This window comes from Lactuca saligna, chromosome 9 (assembly GCF_052625555.1).
Source record: "Lactuca saligna cultivar CGN05327 chromosome 9, ASM5262555v1, whole genome shotgun sequence".
In the NCBI taxonomy this organism is placed as follows: Eukaryota; Viridiplantae; Streptophyta; class Magnoliopsida; order Asterales; family Asteraceae; genus Lactuca; species Lactuca saligna.
The window spans coordinates 133,594,180-133,613,050 of NC_136425.1; positions in this window are offsets into that span (position 1 = coordinate 133,594,180).

Genomic DNA, 18,871 nt, shown 5'->3' on the forward strand with positions numbered 1-18,871 from the left:
ACTTCATACAAATATGGGTAGGTGTGGAAGGTAGTATGGGCCCGTACTACCGAAAGCATGGACCCATACGCGTACCAGGGAAACCATGACCTCTAGGGTTGGGATGAGAGCTGGACCCCGGGATAGAGGAAAATGTCTGAGATTTTGGTGTTTTATTTTCAGCATGGAGATTTCAGGGCACGCTGGGAGTGGATCTGGGTCAGGATCAGGAGCGGGACAGGGAGTTCCGGGTGGGTCTGTACAGCCCGAGGTTGTCAGTCAGATGAGTACGCACGAGTTGGATGCGAGGATTCGTGAGATCCTGCATGATGAGGTTGTTGCATTGTTTCGGGCTGAGCTGCTGGAGTTTTTTGGGTCGATCAAGACCGCCATGGTGGAGTATTTTGATGAGCGCTATGCGGCTCTCACGGAGACAGCTGCCGCGGCGGATACAGCAGCTGTAGCAGTGGCAGGGGGAGGAGCTAGTAGAGGTTTTCAGTATCGGGACTTCGATAATACGAAGCCTCCCACTTTTGATGGAGTTCAGGACCCGATCGTTGCTATGAGATGGTTATCATATGTGGAGGGATGTTTCTTCACGTGTTCATGCCCTACTGATTAGAGGGTGAGGTGCGCTCTGAACCTGTTAAGGCTCGGGGCAAAGGATTGGTGGAGATTGACCACGGGGTCGTACTCGGATGCGTAGAGGGCTGCGATTTCATGGGATCGGTTCAGAGAGATGTTCAGCACTCGTTATGTTCTACAGGTCGAGAGGGAGAGGTTGGCTCAGGAGTTCTTGGAGCTGAAACAGGATTCGGAATCGGTGAAGGAAATCACCAGGATGTTTACTGAGAGGGCGATGTTTTGCCCTGGGTTCGCTTCGGAGCAGGCTCAGATGTCCCGATATCTGAGTATGCTAAAGAGAGACATCAAACAGTTTGTGTCTGCGTAGAGGTGCGAGACATTGCTGGAGTTGCAGGAGGGCACCAGGCGGCGTGAGTTAGAGATTGAGTTGCAGATGCCTGAGCTGAGGCAAGCTCCGGTTCAGTCGCAGCCGGCGACGAAACGGTCTAAGACCGTTGATTCCAGGATGGGAGATTAGGGTAGCCACGTTTGTGGAAAGTGTGGAAGGGGTCACGCCGGAGTTTGTCGGTCCGGTGGAGCATGCCGCAAGTGCAGAAAGGAAGGACACTATGCGAGGGATTGTCGGCAGTCAGTGACGGTTCGGGATTTGAGGATATGCTATCATTGTCATCAGGTTGGACATTTGAAGGTCAACTGTCCACGGCTTGCTGCAGGACTGGTGCAGGCTCTAGCACCGGCTACGTTGAGGATCACAGGTGGAGGTCAGGGTGGAGCGGAGCCCCCAAGGGCTTAGGGTCGTGTTTTTCAGCTTGCTGCTGCGGGTATGTTTCTTTCTGTTGTTTTTGATTATTTATGATTATTGTGGAGTATTGTTATCTGCTAGTTTCGTTGGTTGGTTATGGAATTGCGTTTCGGGTTTTCGTGTGGTATCCGTTGTTCCTTGAGGGTTTGGCGAGTTGTGATCGAGATTTCGTTTTGGTATCCTTTGTTCCCTGAAGGATCGATGTGGTTATGGATTAGTACTTCGAGCTATCGTTGATTATCTTTGTGAGGATTGGTGGCGGATGCGGCGTTGGTTTGAAGGCCGGGTAGATTCTGCAGTCTAAGGATTGGATATTTGAAGATTGGGTTCCTTTTGAGCGGGTTGTTCAGTGTGGAAACATGATTTTTATGAAAGTTGTTAGCGCTGGTGAGAAACATTTTGCGTGTAAGTGTTGATTTGCGGCAAGGTTGCTTTGGGAGATCGGTGATGGCGACCGGTGATTAATTGTCAGTGTCTTAAGTGGGGGAGAATTGGAAATTCTCCGGATGATCGTTGGGCCTGAGAGGTTGTTTAGCTGCTTGGGGAATTCAGCGGTATTTCTATCAGCCCATAGCAGGCTCGTATGGGTGAGTAACAGGCGTGCGGGGCGGAATACAGACCTAGAGCAATTGATTATGGAAGGCATGGGAGCAAGCCGAAATCGAGTATGTATGATGGAGATAGATTTCGGAACCCCTAGAGGGCTAGAACGGTATGCACGGGAGGATTTCCTGAAGGGACAGTTCGGAATGATGAATGCTTGTTGAGCGGTCCGGATAGACTGAAGGCCGGTAGGCGTACCAGTCAGGCCGAAGGCTCGGAGGATGGTCCAGTCAGATTGGCTAAAGCTTCTAAGAGTGGTCCAGATTGGCTGAAGGCCTGGGGAGGCGGTCCAGTCATGCTGAAGACTCTGCGAGTACTGTTGGATCGGTTTGAGGTTATGGGTTGTGTATGTTGCAGTGTGATTACATTGGGAGGTCTGGCCCCGGGTAGCGATCTTGAGCAGTGAAGGTGGCACATGGGCTTGAGAGTCCCTGCGATGAGAGTCAGAGTAGTGGTGATGCATGGATGTCGGGTACGCTTTAAAGAGGTAATGTAGCGTGGGATGAGCACCATAGTGCCTATCATGGTGACAGGGCGGACGAGTGGTTTCCTTGGTAAGGAAAGAGGGAGGAATGAAATTCCAAAAGGGAGTGCGAATTCACAAAAGTGAAAGCGGCAGTGTAGAGTTATGATTGGAGTGGTCTGTCGATGGTCTTTGAGTAGCATGTTGTGGCGGTAGAATAAAAGCTCATTCGACTTGATATGTTTGCTCAGGGCGCGGAGGGAATACCGTAGGCGTAGAGCCAGGGAGAGGGGTTCGAAAGGGATGCAGAGAGAGAGTCTTGGACTCTCAGTGAGATTCTTATCAGGGTTTTGGGTATGTATTAGCGGTTCATCCTGGAAGGATGTTTGAGGATATCATCAGTGTATCGGGTTTTCCAAACCTGAGGGTGTTAGAGCTAGATCAGCATGTGTGTGTGATTGCGAGAGGAGAACTCGGGGGAGTTGCCCCGGAATGGAAGAATGGGTCCTTCTATTGTCATGGAATGGATAGAGTGGTATTCGGATCGGGGATCCGATGGTTCGTGGTTTTCTAGCCATATGAGTCAAGTGAAAGATGAGAATTGGAGCAATAAGGCATCATGGGTAATTCTCGGTTGTTGAGTGCGGCTATCGGAGAGTACAACTGGTGCCCAGTTTGAGTAGGTGGTTGGGACACCGTATGGAAGGAGAAAGTGAGCTTCTGGTTTCTATGGTTTTGCCTTGAGGGACTGGGTTCGGTCAAGGTCAGGCGGCGCGTCGTGGGAAGTAATTTGAAGATGAGATGTCGTAGGCTTCGAGGATGAAGCCTAATTTAAGTGGGGGAGAATTGTAACATCCCGGAATCGCAAGAGTAGAGTTGAAGGGCTAAAAGTGTAAGTTTCGGAGGGTGACTCGGCGAGTCCATGGATAGACTCGGCGAGTCAGGTCGCGACTATGGTCGCGTATCAAGTGGCCTACTTGGCGAGTAGGTGCTGTGTGGAGAAAACCCTAAATTTCGGGGTTGAGCCCTATATAAAGATCATTATGCCCCTCCACAGCCTCCTCTATCCCCCCCCTTGAGTCCCAGAAACCTTAATTTCGTGGAGAGCCCCATTGTTGAGCAAATTAGAGCTTGGAGAGGAGTTGGTTGAAGAAATCTTGAAAGAGAAGTGGCTTGGATCAAAGGGATTTCCTTGGATTCGAGTTTCATTGATGTTGAGGCATCCTTTGGAGGTAATACTTTCGTTCTTGGGCTGTGTTCTCCTAGTTTCTCATTTTGGGGTTGTGTGGGGAGCTTAGTTGTGTGGCATCTTGATGTTTGGAGGATGGATCTGAGGTTGCTACCTCAGATCTGGAGTGGAGAAGATCTTAAGAGCATTAAAGCCCCTGTTTTTGTGTTGTTAATGGAGCTATCATGTCCCAAACCTTGGTTCTAAGGTGAATAAGGCCTAGATCTCTTTATATTCACGTAAAGTTTGCCACTTTACGTGATGGATGGATTGTAGGAGGTTGGACCTATGTTTTGGATCAATTGCATGGCATGAGATGCTTCTGTATGGATTCAGATCGGTGGTACTCGATGAGTCACATGGGTGGACTCGACGAGTTGCTTGAAGATGGCCTGGAACACGACGAGTTAGAAGAACAACTCGGCGAGTAGGTTGAAGATAGCCTTGGACTCGGCGAGTCTGTTCTAGGACTCGGCGAGTCTTGTCGAGGAGTCCCAATATTTCTGGTTGAGTCGATGAATCAGTGAGTCAGGGGATGACTCAGTGAGTTGGGTGCGAGTGGACTCAGAGTTGTTGGACTCGACGAGTCTTGGGGTGACTCGGCGAGTTGGGTCGCTGATTGAGGGAAGTTCTGAGCATAAGGACTCGGCGAGTCATCGGGTTGACTCGGCGAGTAGGGTCAGTCAGGGGTTGACTTTGACTTGTCTAAGGTTGACCAGTTGTCTTCCAGGGGTATTTTGGTAACTAAGGGTATTTATTGAGTTGTATGTTTTGATGTTCAGTAGAGGAGTTCGTGTCAGAGTTCGGAGCAGCGGGATCTTATCCTTTCAGCCGGCAGTTTCGAGGTGAGTTATCCTCACTATATCAACAGGGTCTAAGGCACCAAGGCCAGCCCTTTATTGGATTGAGATTTAGATATGGTTATTATGTTATTATTTGATATGTCTGCATCTTGGTAGCTAGGATGGTACATGCTAGGAGACCTTGTTAAGTTCAGTTTCCCGATATATATAAAGTGATGCTATGCTAGTGACTGGTTAGGTCGGTAACCTGGGTAGGGTAATGATATGCTATGTGATCTGTTTGTTCGGTTTGTTGGCTATGATTGTTATATGATTGTATGTTTTGTGCACATGGTTGTTTGGACTAGAGATGGGTTGAGGCGGGTCCTGCTTTGTGCTGTAGGCCAAGATACCCAGGGCAGACCGGTTATTCCGAAGGCCCAGCGAGCGGTCCGGATAGGCTGTAGGCCCCACGAGGGCGGACCAGACGTGCCGAGGCCCGGAGAGTGGACCAGGCCGACTAAATGCCTGATGCGGGCGGAGCAGTCACAATGTAGACTCAGAGAGTGGACCAGGTGGGTTCAAGGCCCGATGCAGGCGGACCAACCCCACTGTAGACTCGAAGGACATGACTAGACCTGGAGGATGGATCCGATGGACTGAAGGCCCGATATGGCGGACCAGTCACACAGTAGACCCGATATGCATGGATGTTCTATGTTCTGTTATGTTATGTATGTTTTATATGTTATGAGCTGGAAGGCAATATGTTTTGGACCGGAAGGTCGCAGCCTGGAAGGGCGTATACGTGGTTGGTATTTTGGGGGTATCTCACTAAGCTTTCGGGCTTACAGTTGTGGTGTAATGTTTTTCAGGTTCTTCAGGAGACCGTGGCAAGGCGAAGGCGCGATCGTACCGCTCCTCATGATTTTGTAGCAATGTGATTCTGGGGATACTCTAAATGATTTGTATTGAAAACCTTTTTGTAAACAATTTAATGAAAATCGGGTGGTTTTTGAAAATTTTAAATTGGTTGTATTTTTCGGATGTTACACTAGTAAGAACCATTTAAGGCCTTAATGATAATAAAGGATGGACTAAAGCATACTTGGTATGATTTGGTTTCTAATCGATAGAAATGTCCTCCTTTATCTCCTTGGGATAACACCTAGAACACTATCATTTATACCTTGAGTAATAACACCAACTAACTAGTAGATATAACATTTTCTTCATAAGATTTTGTATCGAAGGGCTCCATCCCTATCTTATTAAATGTTTTATGCATTTAAATTATGTGTTAGACTAAAGCTTTTAAACCCAAAATCTACTAGATATATATTTGTATAATACTCTAAATATGGCTTAGATTATTATAAGCAAACGTACCAACAATAAGTTTCTCTTATTCCTCTGATAGTTGAGCTAACAGAAATCAAACTTCTAATAACAAAGAAAGTGAGAGGTACATGGAACTTAAAGTAGCTCAAGAACCATAACCTGATGTAGTAATCGTTGGCACTAGTTTTAGAAAGGGATTGTTAAACTTGAGTAATAGTTATTCATCAACACAAATTGCTTGTATTAGTGGTTGAAATCATCTATGACTTGAGTAGTTTGGAATCTCTCATTAATGAGCTTTTATTGATGGTTTTTGGCAAATGCATCAAATACCAAGATGGTATGTCAGATGTTGAATCTAATTAATAACTTAGATTCATGAACATGAGATGGAATCTATGTACGATAATAAAGTATGGTCTTGATTGAACTTTCTCTCTATTGCAAGGCTAGAAGGATTACGTGATTTTTCTAGAAAGGACACATTACATGGATAACCATAGACATTTAAAGAAAGACTTGTTATAAAATGATGTTCTCATACTCAAGTAATTGACTATGGTCCTTATCATAGTCATGACATTGACTATAATCAATACATTTTTCACAAGTAACTATGATTAGATCAATAAGGATATTGTTTACGATAAATTCAAGTAATTGCTAGCCCTTTTCTTCACTTTCTAATGTGATACTAGTGGCGGATTTTGTCAAGAATAAGATCTTTATATAGTGTTACAATTAGGGTAAATCCTTAATTGTCATGGCTTTTTATTTCCTTGGATCCATGGGTTCAAATACACCATGGAGCATCCATGGACCATCCTATGGGTTTTCGCCCAACTTGATTATCCATGGAGCATTAGCCCACTATATAAGTATGGATGATTTACACAATCAACCCATATATTTAATTAGTCTTCTTTTGATCACTTAATTAATCCTAGATTAATTCTTGATCAATACTAATTAAATAATCTTATTATTCTTATTATTACTATACTAGAACTTATAATATATTATTAACCATAAGTGTCTTATTTCTCTCATTATAGTCTATCCAAGTGCATGATGGTATGCAACCCAAATGGACCATGCCGGGTCGGGTCAAGTCTTACCAATTATAGTTATAGACTTAGACATTAATCCAACACTTACATCATACCATATAGAAAAGTTTGACAGTTCTTAGATTCCTAATTAGAGTACTGAAAGTTAGGAATATTTTACAGACAAGTGCTACTTAGAGCACAGATGTTAAAGGCTAAACCTTAACCCTAAAGATAATGATGTACTAGACATCATCTAATGGTGATGACTATTCCTCGGGAGAACCCTAAGGTATCTCATTTGAAGGACCACCTCTTGAAGGTGTCGCTCATGAGCCCTTTGACGAGCTCGAAGTTCCATGACTTCTGCTTGAGAGGTAACCAGGCGTTGCTGTAGGGTTTCATTGGTTGCTCGGGTCCGTTCCATGTCTTCTTCAAGACAGCGGATGTGGACTGTGTTGACACCTGAGTTGGCATCAATCTCCATGACCCGGTCGATGGCTGCTCGACCTTGCTCGACATTACGAGCTATTCTGCGGATAATGACAGGCAGAGCTCGGTCAGCAGAGCCACCATCGCTGACGTTGTAAAAGCTTCGGTCCCCAAAGTATGGTAAGGGTTGACCCTGTTCATCACTCCAACGATTCAAGTTGTTTGCCCACAAGAGAGTAGGACCTGGAAAATCTGGCCCAGGGTTGTTGTTCGGGGCTTGACCTACGAGCGGTAGGTTGTTGACTTCAGGCTCGGAGTCGGATCCATTAGAAAAGCCTTCTGCGAGGTGATCATCCAAAGGGATTGGATGCTCATCGTCAGACTCTGCTTCGAGCCTTTCTATGTTGCCTTCATTTGGAAAGTACGGGTCGTCGTGATGGAATCCAGCCATTTAAATCTACGCGAGAAGAGAGATATAAAGATATAGTATGTATGTAGTTACTAGTACAAAATACACCTATAGTATTTTAAGTTTAAGTTCCACTGATCTTTTTGTGGCATTGTTGGTAAGTTTTTAGACTTGTTAACACATCACAACCATTCTAGGGCATATGCTAATCACTCCTCGGACCAGCATAGTTGATTAGGCTATGCCATTCTCAGGACTGACCATACATCCCCCAACATACCTGTGATATTTAACAATCGTAATACTTTTGTTCTTGTCGTTGTGACACTGGTTTTAGTATGAATGCAAACTAGTATACTTAATTAACTATTTTAGTATTTAGAGTATAGACTCTTTGTCAGAGTGTTTTAATCCCAAATGGGTTTATAGTTTAGTATATCTTTTATGGGTTGATATACTTGCTTCACTATAAACAATGCTCTGATACCAATCTGTCACACCCCAAAACCAAGAATGGCGGAAACATTCTGGGGCGGAGGACGTCATGTAAAGTATCACAACACAGTAAATGTAAATAAGCAAACAACATCATCCATGGCATTAAATATAAAATGTTAATACAAGCGTGTTCTGTACAGTTTTAGACACCAAAAATATAATGTAAATCAAAATAATATGATGAGTCTTGAATGCGCTCCCTCTTCTCAAAATCTAGCATCGGTACCTGTCTACTGATGACCTGAGAATACAAGTTATTTTGAAAGAGTTTATCAGCATTAAGCTGGTGAATTCATAAGTATTTTAGTGTCGATGTTTGTTATCAAAACATTTGAACCTATCGCAAGTATGATTTGTAAATGTATGTAAGTGTTTGTAAAAGTTTGAATCTCTCAGAAAAACCTATATTTTCTGTTAAAGTAGCCCTCTACCAAGGCTGAACTGTTTTGTATGCTCGTTTGATGTAAAAGTGTGTAATTTCCCAAGTGTAACTATCTTTTAACAAAATATAGTTTGTAGATTAAAGTTTAAGTGAGGTTATCACCAAAATGTAATGGGTAAATTATTGTAGTACTGTAGTTTTGTTTTATAGGAACTACTGTTTTACTAACTACCTTAAACCGGATTTATATTAAGGTATCATGTGATAAATTGCACCATACTATCGACTGGTAACATCGACAACGTATAGTCAAAAAATAAGGTATGACGTTTGGCACCCGTAGACCTGTCGGTCCCACTGTAGCTAGTAGCGAGGTGTAGGATAGTCAATCCAGTATAGATCTATACGCAAACTCACGCTCTCCCTCCAAGAGACTCTGGCTACAACTCGGGTCATGACAATTAAGACATGCTCCCATACAGTGGATCACAATTGTTAACATATTCGTGTATATGCAATATAATGTTACTTGTTCTAGTATCGTTGTATATGTTCTCTTAGTAATAAGTATTGACTCCTGAATGAACTGACTCGTTAATCTAGAAATTATAGTAGTATGATCCTGTGTTACCCCGATGGTAACTTACTAATGATGTGCTGATAAGTATGAATATGGAAGTACTTTTATGTCTATACATGTATATATGATATATAACTAATATTGAAACGACCCTCGGATGGTCACCCGAAATCCCACCAGACCACATCTCAGTGCGCGAAAAGGAAATAGGGCGGATGGCCTTCCTAAGCCCTTTAAACATTACTTATATATCTATACATATATGGGCATGGAATTTATAAGTAGTAAAACAAAGTTTAAATAAAAGCATTTGATAAGTAAAAGAGTTTGTAAAACATTTTGAAGTAAAACAGTTTGAACAGTGATAAAATCATTGGTTTCGTAGTTATTAATCGCATATGATTAATGCAATCACATGTGATCGAAGCAATAACTATAAGTGTTTAACTTGTATTCCACCCCCCCCCCCCCCCCATAAAGTATTTAAAACATTTAAAAGCATTTCAAAGGTTGAATAAATGGGTATGAACTCACTTGGAAGTTTGAAGATAGCGAGATCGAAAACCGGGCAGAGTTTCGTCTCGGGAAACGGATTTTTCTCGGGATTCTCAGGAATCTCGGGAGTAAAATTGACCTTCGGGACTTGAGCAAAAATGACCAGGGCTTCGGGGTAGTGCGAGCACGGAAAACGAGGTAAAACGCAAGAAAAAGGAGAGAGTGAATGAGCAATTTTTCCGGAATCCCTTGCACCCCTTTTATAGGGGGCTGAGAGGCATGCGTACGCGGGGCGTACTCCCGTACGCGGCGCGTACGGGACGTCACTGCTGACCGCATCCTCGGCTGCAGCGTGTTTCGGACGGGACAGGGGGGTAGCTTTGCATAGGGCGACGTGGACGATCCGAGGCCGTGGCCTCGAGTACGCGGCGCGTACCTCGCCCTAGGCTGACTCCTCTTCGGATAATACCGAATTTTTAATAAAAATTATATATAAATTATTTATCAAACTTCAAAAATTCATATCTCCTTCATACGACCTCCGTTTTGGACATTCTTTATATCCCCGCGAAGGTGAGACTACGATCTACAACTTTCGTTTAGATTCCGTTGGCAAATTCCAACATTATTTTTACTATTTATTTATTAAAATGACGTGATTAAGGAATTTCTTTAAAAATTCATAACTTCTTTATCTGACGTCGGTTTTTGACAGACTTTTTACCGTTGAAATACCATTGTCGAGACCTTCGATTCTCGTTTAGGTCATTCCGGCCAAATGTCGCTCGATCTCCGATTCGAGTTTTTAGCTGTCTGTTGCTCAGCTGAATTTGGAAAAATCATAACTTCAATATACAAAGTCGGATTTGGGCGTTCTTTTAACGTACGATCATGGTTTAATGATATTTAAACATAGAAGAATTTAAATAGAAACTTTTTGGACATTTTATTATCAAAGTTAATTTTATTAACTCAAAAATGTTTACAATACTTGACCTATTGGGCCATTACAAAGAGTTGAAATATCGGGTTGTCACAAATCTATAAGGATAGATAGAATGAATGTTAAATTTTTTAAATCCTTATGGATATATGGAAAATATATTAAAAGGTATCAAGATACAAAATTCCATTGGAGGAATCTTGGTATTGTCACAAGGCATTAAGTTTTGAGCGATCCTCAAAAGAACCTAGCTCATAGGTTTAAACTTGCTGAATTTATTTAGATTCAATTTGCTTCGTAAATGAATCCATCGTTTATGCCATATTATGTATAAGACTTGGTGTATGATCATGTTATGTGCATATCATAATATACTAATTGAATACATGGTTAAGTCATTGGATAACTATAGAAACATGCTAAGAGTACTTTAGAAGAACTAAGAGAATGTATATGACACATATAATTTATAAAAAAATCTTCATGTAAAGAGCTATATAAGATTCTAGTTCTAAACAAATGTATATAATTATGAATTATAATTGGATTATGACTTCATTGAGGGACGAAGAGTAAGCTTAGTTGCAATAAGGTCCAAGTAAAACAAAATAACACAATATACTACAATATAAGAATACACTACTTTAGAAGTTGAAATCTAATATGATTAGATGAATGGGTTCATTTAAAAACTATGTTGATCTCTTCCATTCAAGGATCACATATAAATCTTTGTGACTTCGAGTATATACTTACTTAAGTTAAGAGACTGTATATTACGAAAGAACACCAATCATATACTCCGAGATATTTAACTATGCCTAGAGTAAAGTCAAATATGGAGATTATAGTATTCGCAAAATATACACAAATTAATTCGAATCAAACCCATTGATAATGTCCTTCTTCTTAGCTAAGTATGAACGGTCACACTTCAGCCATAAGATTTTATTATTCTAGAAATGGGATTTTGATTTGGATTTAGTATTTAGATATCGGAACATTATAACAACTATTATATAATGTTTTGATATACTAGGATATGATCATAACATCAATACTTGTTGTGTTCTATATCAGTATACTTAATCCATGAATAATATTATTATTCTAAAGTTTATAGTTGGATATAATTGTGGGATCAATTATTAAATAAGACGAATATAAATTGGATTGGTTGACTTTCACTAGATGAAGGTAGGCAATGAGTTGTAACCAAGTTTCATAGGTACCAGTCAAAGAACTGGTATTGAACTGACACGTATCAAGATCATCTCATGTATCGCTATCGTGAATGATACTTCATGAAAATGTACTATCTTTTTATCACTAACACTTGAGAAACATAGTGGGACTTAAGTGTAGGGAGTATTGTGCTTTGATATGGTCAAACGTTGGTCATTAACCGGGCAGTTATAAAAGCCATTTTCAGGTATGATATGAACTATGCAAGAGGCTTATTTATTGAAGATGGGCTTTGTTCCTCTTATGTGTTGAGAGTTATACATCTAAGGCGCCTTACCAAAAGTTGAACACCAAATGGGATTGATTGCAATTTGTATCTCATGTTTAACATGATATCTGTGACAAAGGGATAACTAATAAACTTACCTTTTATACAAGTTGTAGCTTGAAGCTTTTTGGAAAGTGGGCGCTGATAGAATGGCAAAACGTCATATATTGATGGGTACAATGAAATGTTGCTAGAAATTCACCACTATCTATATCAGTCTAACATGAACCTTACACAAGTGGGAGATTAAAAGATCTAGTATGCTCAAGAATCATACTAAAGTGATGTTTCTAATTAACATATGATACTAATGGTCACACTACCAACAACTTGATATAATTGATTATTTATTAGAAATTTATTTTAATAAATATTCAATTAACTCTTATAATTAAATTAGGAATATTTATTTCTAGGAAATAATAATTTTCATTAGCAAGTAACATTACATAGTTTATATGGTATGGATTAATAAGTCATGCACAACATTTTAGACTAGATAAATTATTTTTTCTTTTACCAAAAAGTGAAAGTTTATACTTTATAAACTTGTTTTATAAAATATAAAAGTTTTGTCGTCTTTTTTAGCCTTATGACCGAAAATGCTATAGAGGATGAAAGGTATGGTGGTTTCAATTGTTTAATCAAAAGTATGGAAAGAATTACAAGCATGTGGGAAAATCTAGCTAGTAGAAGCATGTGTTCTTAATGGTTAAAGACCCATGTATATTGTGCATGTTATAAAAATGAAAGAATGGCTTTCATTTTGTGTTGTTCCACACACCATGCAAAACCGTAATATTCACTTGGATGTTAGGCTTCTCTTATTTGTTTATACTATGAAGAGTTTAATTACTTCTTGATGCTCTATTTATGTTCTTATTTTGATAAGAACATAAAGCTTAAGAGTCTTAAGAGTTTTATACAAAAGAACTAGCACCCTACATCAAGTTGGCTTCTTGTTGGTATCTCTTAAGTTCATTATTCTATGTCAACTTCCAAGCCTCCCAAGAGGACCCAAAGAACTACAAAGGGTGTGATTCTTCATCTTCTTTTTTGGTGCTTGTTTCCTTTCTAAACTTTGTAAGAATATTCATGGTTGGTTATAAACTTGTTTTATGTTATTTAAAATCAAAGCCTTCCATTGTTAGATCTTATATTTTTTAAACTATTTTTTTGAATAAAACCCAACAAGTTCTCTTATTGTATGAAGTACTCCTTAAGCCCTTAAGTGCTTAACACAATTAAGAACTAAAGGAGAAGCACTTCTACCCACCAAATCTTCAACTAGCTTCAAAAGACAAGAAGAAGATGGGAAGAGTAAGAACCCATGGTTCTTATGGACAGAAAAGGGGAAGAAAGAATCAACCAATTAACTAGTTAGTCTTATCATTTTATAGTATAATGCAAGTACTAAGGGTCATACCTTTGATAAATGAAATCATGGGTTAAAAGGAAGAGAAATGGGGTGTAAGAGGTTAATTTACAAGTAACCTCACCATCTCCATCACTACCTATAGATTTTTGAAATGGTCAAAGCATGGTGGTCTTCCACTACTAATTTTTTACAAGTATATTCACCTTTTATTTATGGAAACTAGCTTTATATAAATGGACTACAAAAGGTCCAAAAAGATGTACAAAACATATAAATCGTACATCATGAGTTTCCAGTTCTTTTTCTTTATTAGAAAATATTGTTTCACTATACAATAATTTCTGAATTAAATACAATAGTTGAATATATTTATTAATAACAAATATTAATATGTTGCAATTTGCTATGGGTGTGACCCTATAAGATCATATGTTATTGGCAAAAATCATTATAAAATGGTTCTTGAGCATATATATCTCACATGAACAATGATCCATGACCTCCAAAAGGTCTTGGAAAACTATGAAGCATATCAGATGTTTCGTTAACTAGAGAAGATATTTCAACATACTAGTGATGTTTGGTACAGACCTATGTAAATGTTGGAAGCTTCAATATGAAAAAGATTTTCAGTGCGTGCTTTAAGATGCCTATGGTTTAGAAAAGTGAAAGACAATATAAACCCTAGAATTTAAGTAAGTGTCAAAATGATCATTCTTGTTTTTATTATGAAGAGGCATGACATTGTAAGAGAAACAACTCCTTTTATCTTACTGGATTGAGGAAGTGCAGTATGACCGGTACTTTTGGTGTCCATATGATAGAACTATTTATGTTTTCATAATACACTTAGTATATGATACTACATGTAACACTAAAATTTGAAATCATACATAGATGTTTAGAAGAAGTAATTAACTAATTATAGGAAGATTGTTATTTCATTTTGAATACATAATGATTGTTGTTATTGAAGCTGTTGAAAATTTTGATTTATAGTGTAGAATTGATTATAAACAATAGTTGTTTACCACCTATTATGACTAAGAACATGTAACAGTTGGAAATTTTGAAGCAATCTCGATTTAATTATCATTAATAAATGTTTACATTCATCTTCTAAAACGATGTACTTTATGTTAAGAATATTTTCCCATAATGTTATTTATGAAGTAAATATATATGTTTTCATTAAATTAATAGTTCTAAAGATAATACCTAAAGAATCAAATGATATTTGATTTAATCTTATATACGTCATTATCATCCTAACCATATAAACAAAAAACACATATCATAAATTCAAAAGATTGTATTTAAAGGCAAATGATTATGATTCCTTTAATATATCTGAATCCTATTTATATCAAAAGATAATTCACAAACATCTTTCTCTAATAGTAGTGAACGAGCAAATTGCTTGTTATAATAATTATACATAATAATGTATGTAGTGTTTTCAATCCTATGAATGTATATGGTGATAGATACTTCATCAACTTCACTAACGACTATTATTTGTTATTGTAGAAAAGTTTGAAATGCTCCAATTGTTTCGTAATGAAGATTAAATACAACTCAAATTGTTTTATTGTTGAAACATTTGAAAGCCTCCAAATGAAAGTCCTATTGGATTATCTTATGAGCATGGAATCGATTCATAAACAAAAAAAGTAGATTAAATATCTTTGTAAGACTAAGGATGGAATGTTTTATCCATATCTAAAAGGTATAAAGTTATGGAGCTTATGTAAGAAAATAAGATTAACTCAACCTAACATATTCTAATAATATTTGTGCATAATATTCTAGAATATTTTTTAGGGTAAAGTTTCGACAATACAAATGTTGTTATTCTAGAAGACCTATCCGTAAGAAGCATTTTTCGAAGTGGTAGCTTTAAACGATAAAGAACCATAAAGTAAATGAAGTATAGTTTGGAGCTACCAAGTCAACAAAAGTTTGTTGAACCTATCAAATGGTTGATCAGAAGTTTATAAAACATAGAGATGCATTCATGTATGGTAATCAGGTATAGGTTTGATTAATCTTCCTCAGTATAATGTGACTATAAAGAGTAAGTGACTTTTCAAAGCAGAAATCATACATGGATGGAAATCTTCTCAAGTTTAAAGCCAACATCCCAAAGTAAGAATCTTATTTATTATAAGAAAATTACATAGTGTAATTTCTTCATAAACAAGATGACTCTAATGCTATATAGAAAGCTAGTAAGAGCACAATTTCATTCCTAGTCTTCTATGTAAATAATATAGTAATTCTTTGAATAATGACTATATAGATGAATCATGGAAATGTAAATGATTAAGTAAAATTGCATTAATTGTCAAGATCTTGAAAGGTTTAAGATTTAAGACTCTAACAAAGATTGTCTTGCCAATACCATTATTGAGAGAAGAACTTAGTGATGGAGACTATGATGCAAAATTAAAGTTAATCCCATGGAACTTTTGGTTAGGTCAACAATAAATAAGTGAGGAATTATAAGAACAATTCATATCGGAAGCATAACAACAACATAACTAAATAAATACGAGCAAGATTTGTTCAATCATAACTAGGTTTGCATACAAAAAGTAAGTTAAGAAATGAAGAACAACAGAAACATAAATTAAGATAAGGGAGACTTGTATTTCAATATTGGTAATTACAAAAAAGATGAAAATCTAAGAAACGTTTGAATAGTAACCCACATCATCTATTTATTACTAAACAGGTACTAGTTATGGACTGTCAGACTTGATAATATAAAAAGGTATAGAGAAAAAGTGGACATGCTTGCCATGCCTGTTCTAAAAAACCATCAAACACTCAATGTCATATAAAGCTCATCGTTATACTTTACTATTCTCAACACATCTAGACAAAAGCACAATTGAATTCTTCGCATAAGCTCCATATCTCCATTCTTCACATAAAGTCTTCATCCCATTAATTCCTCACAATAATTCAAAAACAAACATCATCACGTTACCCATTATAAGTACTATTCTCATAATCACTCCAATATATCTTCACAAACCTCCAAAATACTCTTAGCTGGCGAGGGTCACTTCAATTATCAACAATAACATTAAACGATTTTTAGCATGCCTCAGAATCGTAGAAAAAAAGGTTGAGCCATAAGGTATGATTGGATTACATATGCTAATGTAGTTGGATTAATCATATATATTATGTTATGCACAAAGGCTAGATATGTTGTATACTTGGAACATGAAGAAAAGAAACCAATATAATTCGAGAAAGAGTTATAGGATAACTAAAATGAACATTTTAAAGTACCCACAAAGAACTAAAGAAATATTCCGAATTTGTAGAGCATTTGAAAGAGAGCTAAGTGTAAACTATTACATAGATGCTAACTTCTAAATAGATTGAGATGATCCTCGATCACAATCTGGTGTGTCCGCATTATCAATTAAGAAAGCATTGCATTGAAAGGATTTCCAAGTAGATTTAATTGTAATTACACTATAGGGTCAAAATACATTACTGTACAGGAAACTACATATGAAGATGCTTGAATGAAAAATTCACTTATGACTATGAGTAATTTCATTACACAAGTATTGGTCAAAGTCAAATATAAGAGGTTAAAACATTCTCAAGAGTTTTCTCTATATATGAGATATAAAAGAACCAAAATTGTTTGTAGTCTCAATGTTTATATAAATAGAATTTGACAAATCTACTTAACAAATCTCCTTTATTAACGAAAGCATCAAAGTCATGTTAGAGCTGTAGGACTTCATTGTTATATACATTGGATATGATTGAAATTTACTACTTATATATTGGAAAAGTATAAGAAACATATATTGTAATATCCTGATGTATTAGGTATGATCTTCTCATTAAATACTTCTTGTGTTCTATATTAGCATGTCTAATCCTTGAATAACCTAGTTACTCTAAATGTTCGTAGTTGTTTATAGTTATGAGAGCATATATGAAATAAAAACTTATATGAATTGATTGGTTGATTTTCATGGAGACGAAAATAGCAAAGGGTTGCAGCTTATAGGTACTTGATTCGAGAATAAGTATTGGACACGACCCACATGAAGATCACTTTATGTCAATCTATACTAATATGAAGAACTCTTTCCTTTATAATTTTTAGAGTTATGCTCACTACAAAACATATCTTTCCAACGAAACAAGTAGATTAAATACCTTCATAGGACTAAGGATGAAATGTTTATCCATATGTAAAAGGTATAGAGTTATGGAGCTTATGTAAGACAAGAATCTTAACTTAACATAACATATACTAATAACATTTATGTAGAATATCCTAAAAGATTGTTGAAGTAAACTTTCTAAAATACCACTATCGTCATTCTAGAAGACATATCTTTTAAAATCTTTTTTCTAAGTGATAGCAATATGAAACTTTAAAGGCTAAAGAACCATAAACTAAATGCATCATAGTTTGGGACTCACAACTCATCAATAGTTTGTTGAACCTCTCATAAGGTTGATCAAAAACCAATCAAACGCATAGAGATCCATTCATGTATGATAATCAAGTATCTACTTGATTAATCTTCCTCGATATAGTATGGCTATAAGGAGTAAGAATGTTTTTGGACACATAGTATTCCACTAGACATATATATATATATATATATATATATATATATATTTATATTTATATATCAAACTCTTCTTCACTCTTCACTCTTTTGGCTTACCCATCAAAATGGGATAGTGTGTTGCTTCTTTGACTAGTTCTTACATGTATAGTGCTTTTATATCTCATACCTTTGCATTTAATGAAAGCATGGGTATTAGATTTTAAATCTATGTTTATAATGGAGAGTAAGGCTTCCATTTAGGTGCTAGTTTTTTATTTTATTTTTAATTTTTTTTCTTGTCTCTTCTTTTATTACCAAGGCCCAAAGCTTCTTTCAACTTCCTCTCTTGCTATCTTCTGAACCTAGTTAAGAGTTCGGTGCATTGGAAGCGCTTCTCCTTTAAAACTTATTTGTGATAAATTCTTAAAGGCTTAAGAATATTTCATAGAAGATGATAACAAGAATTCTTGAAGGCATACACTTGTTGGTGAATATATTATAAAGAAACTCTATTTTGAGTTTTTACAATATTTATCAACTTTCTAATTAAGATCAAAGTCTTCAAATATTGTCATCTAAACAACATATGGTTGTTTTATAATCATTCTAACCCATGTAAATGGATCTTTTGTGGTTTTGTTTTAAAATGATCTTCAAATAATAGTTATTTTAAAATGTTTCTGTTAGCCATTTATAAATTTTTATTAAAAAAAAACTTTGTTTATCTTGACAAAACCCAACATGAGTCGCTATCATTTTTTGTTTTAACAATGATATCCACCTTAATTTGTTGGTGTTAAAGGAG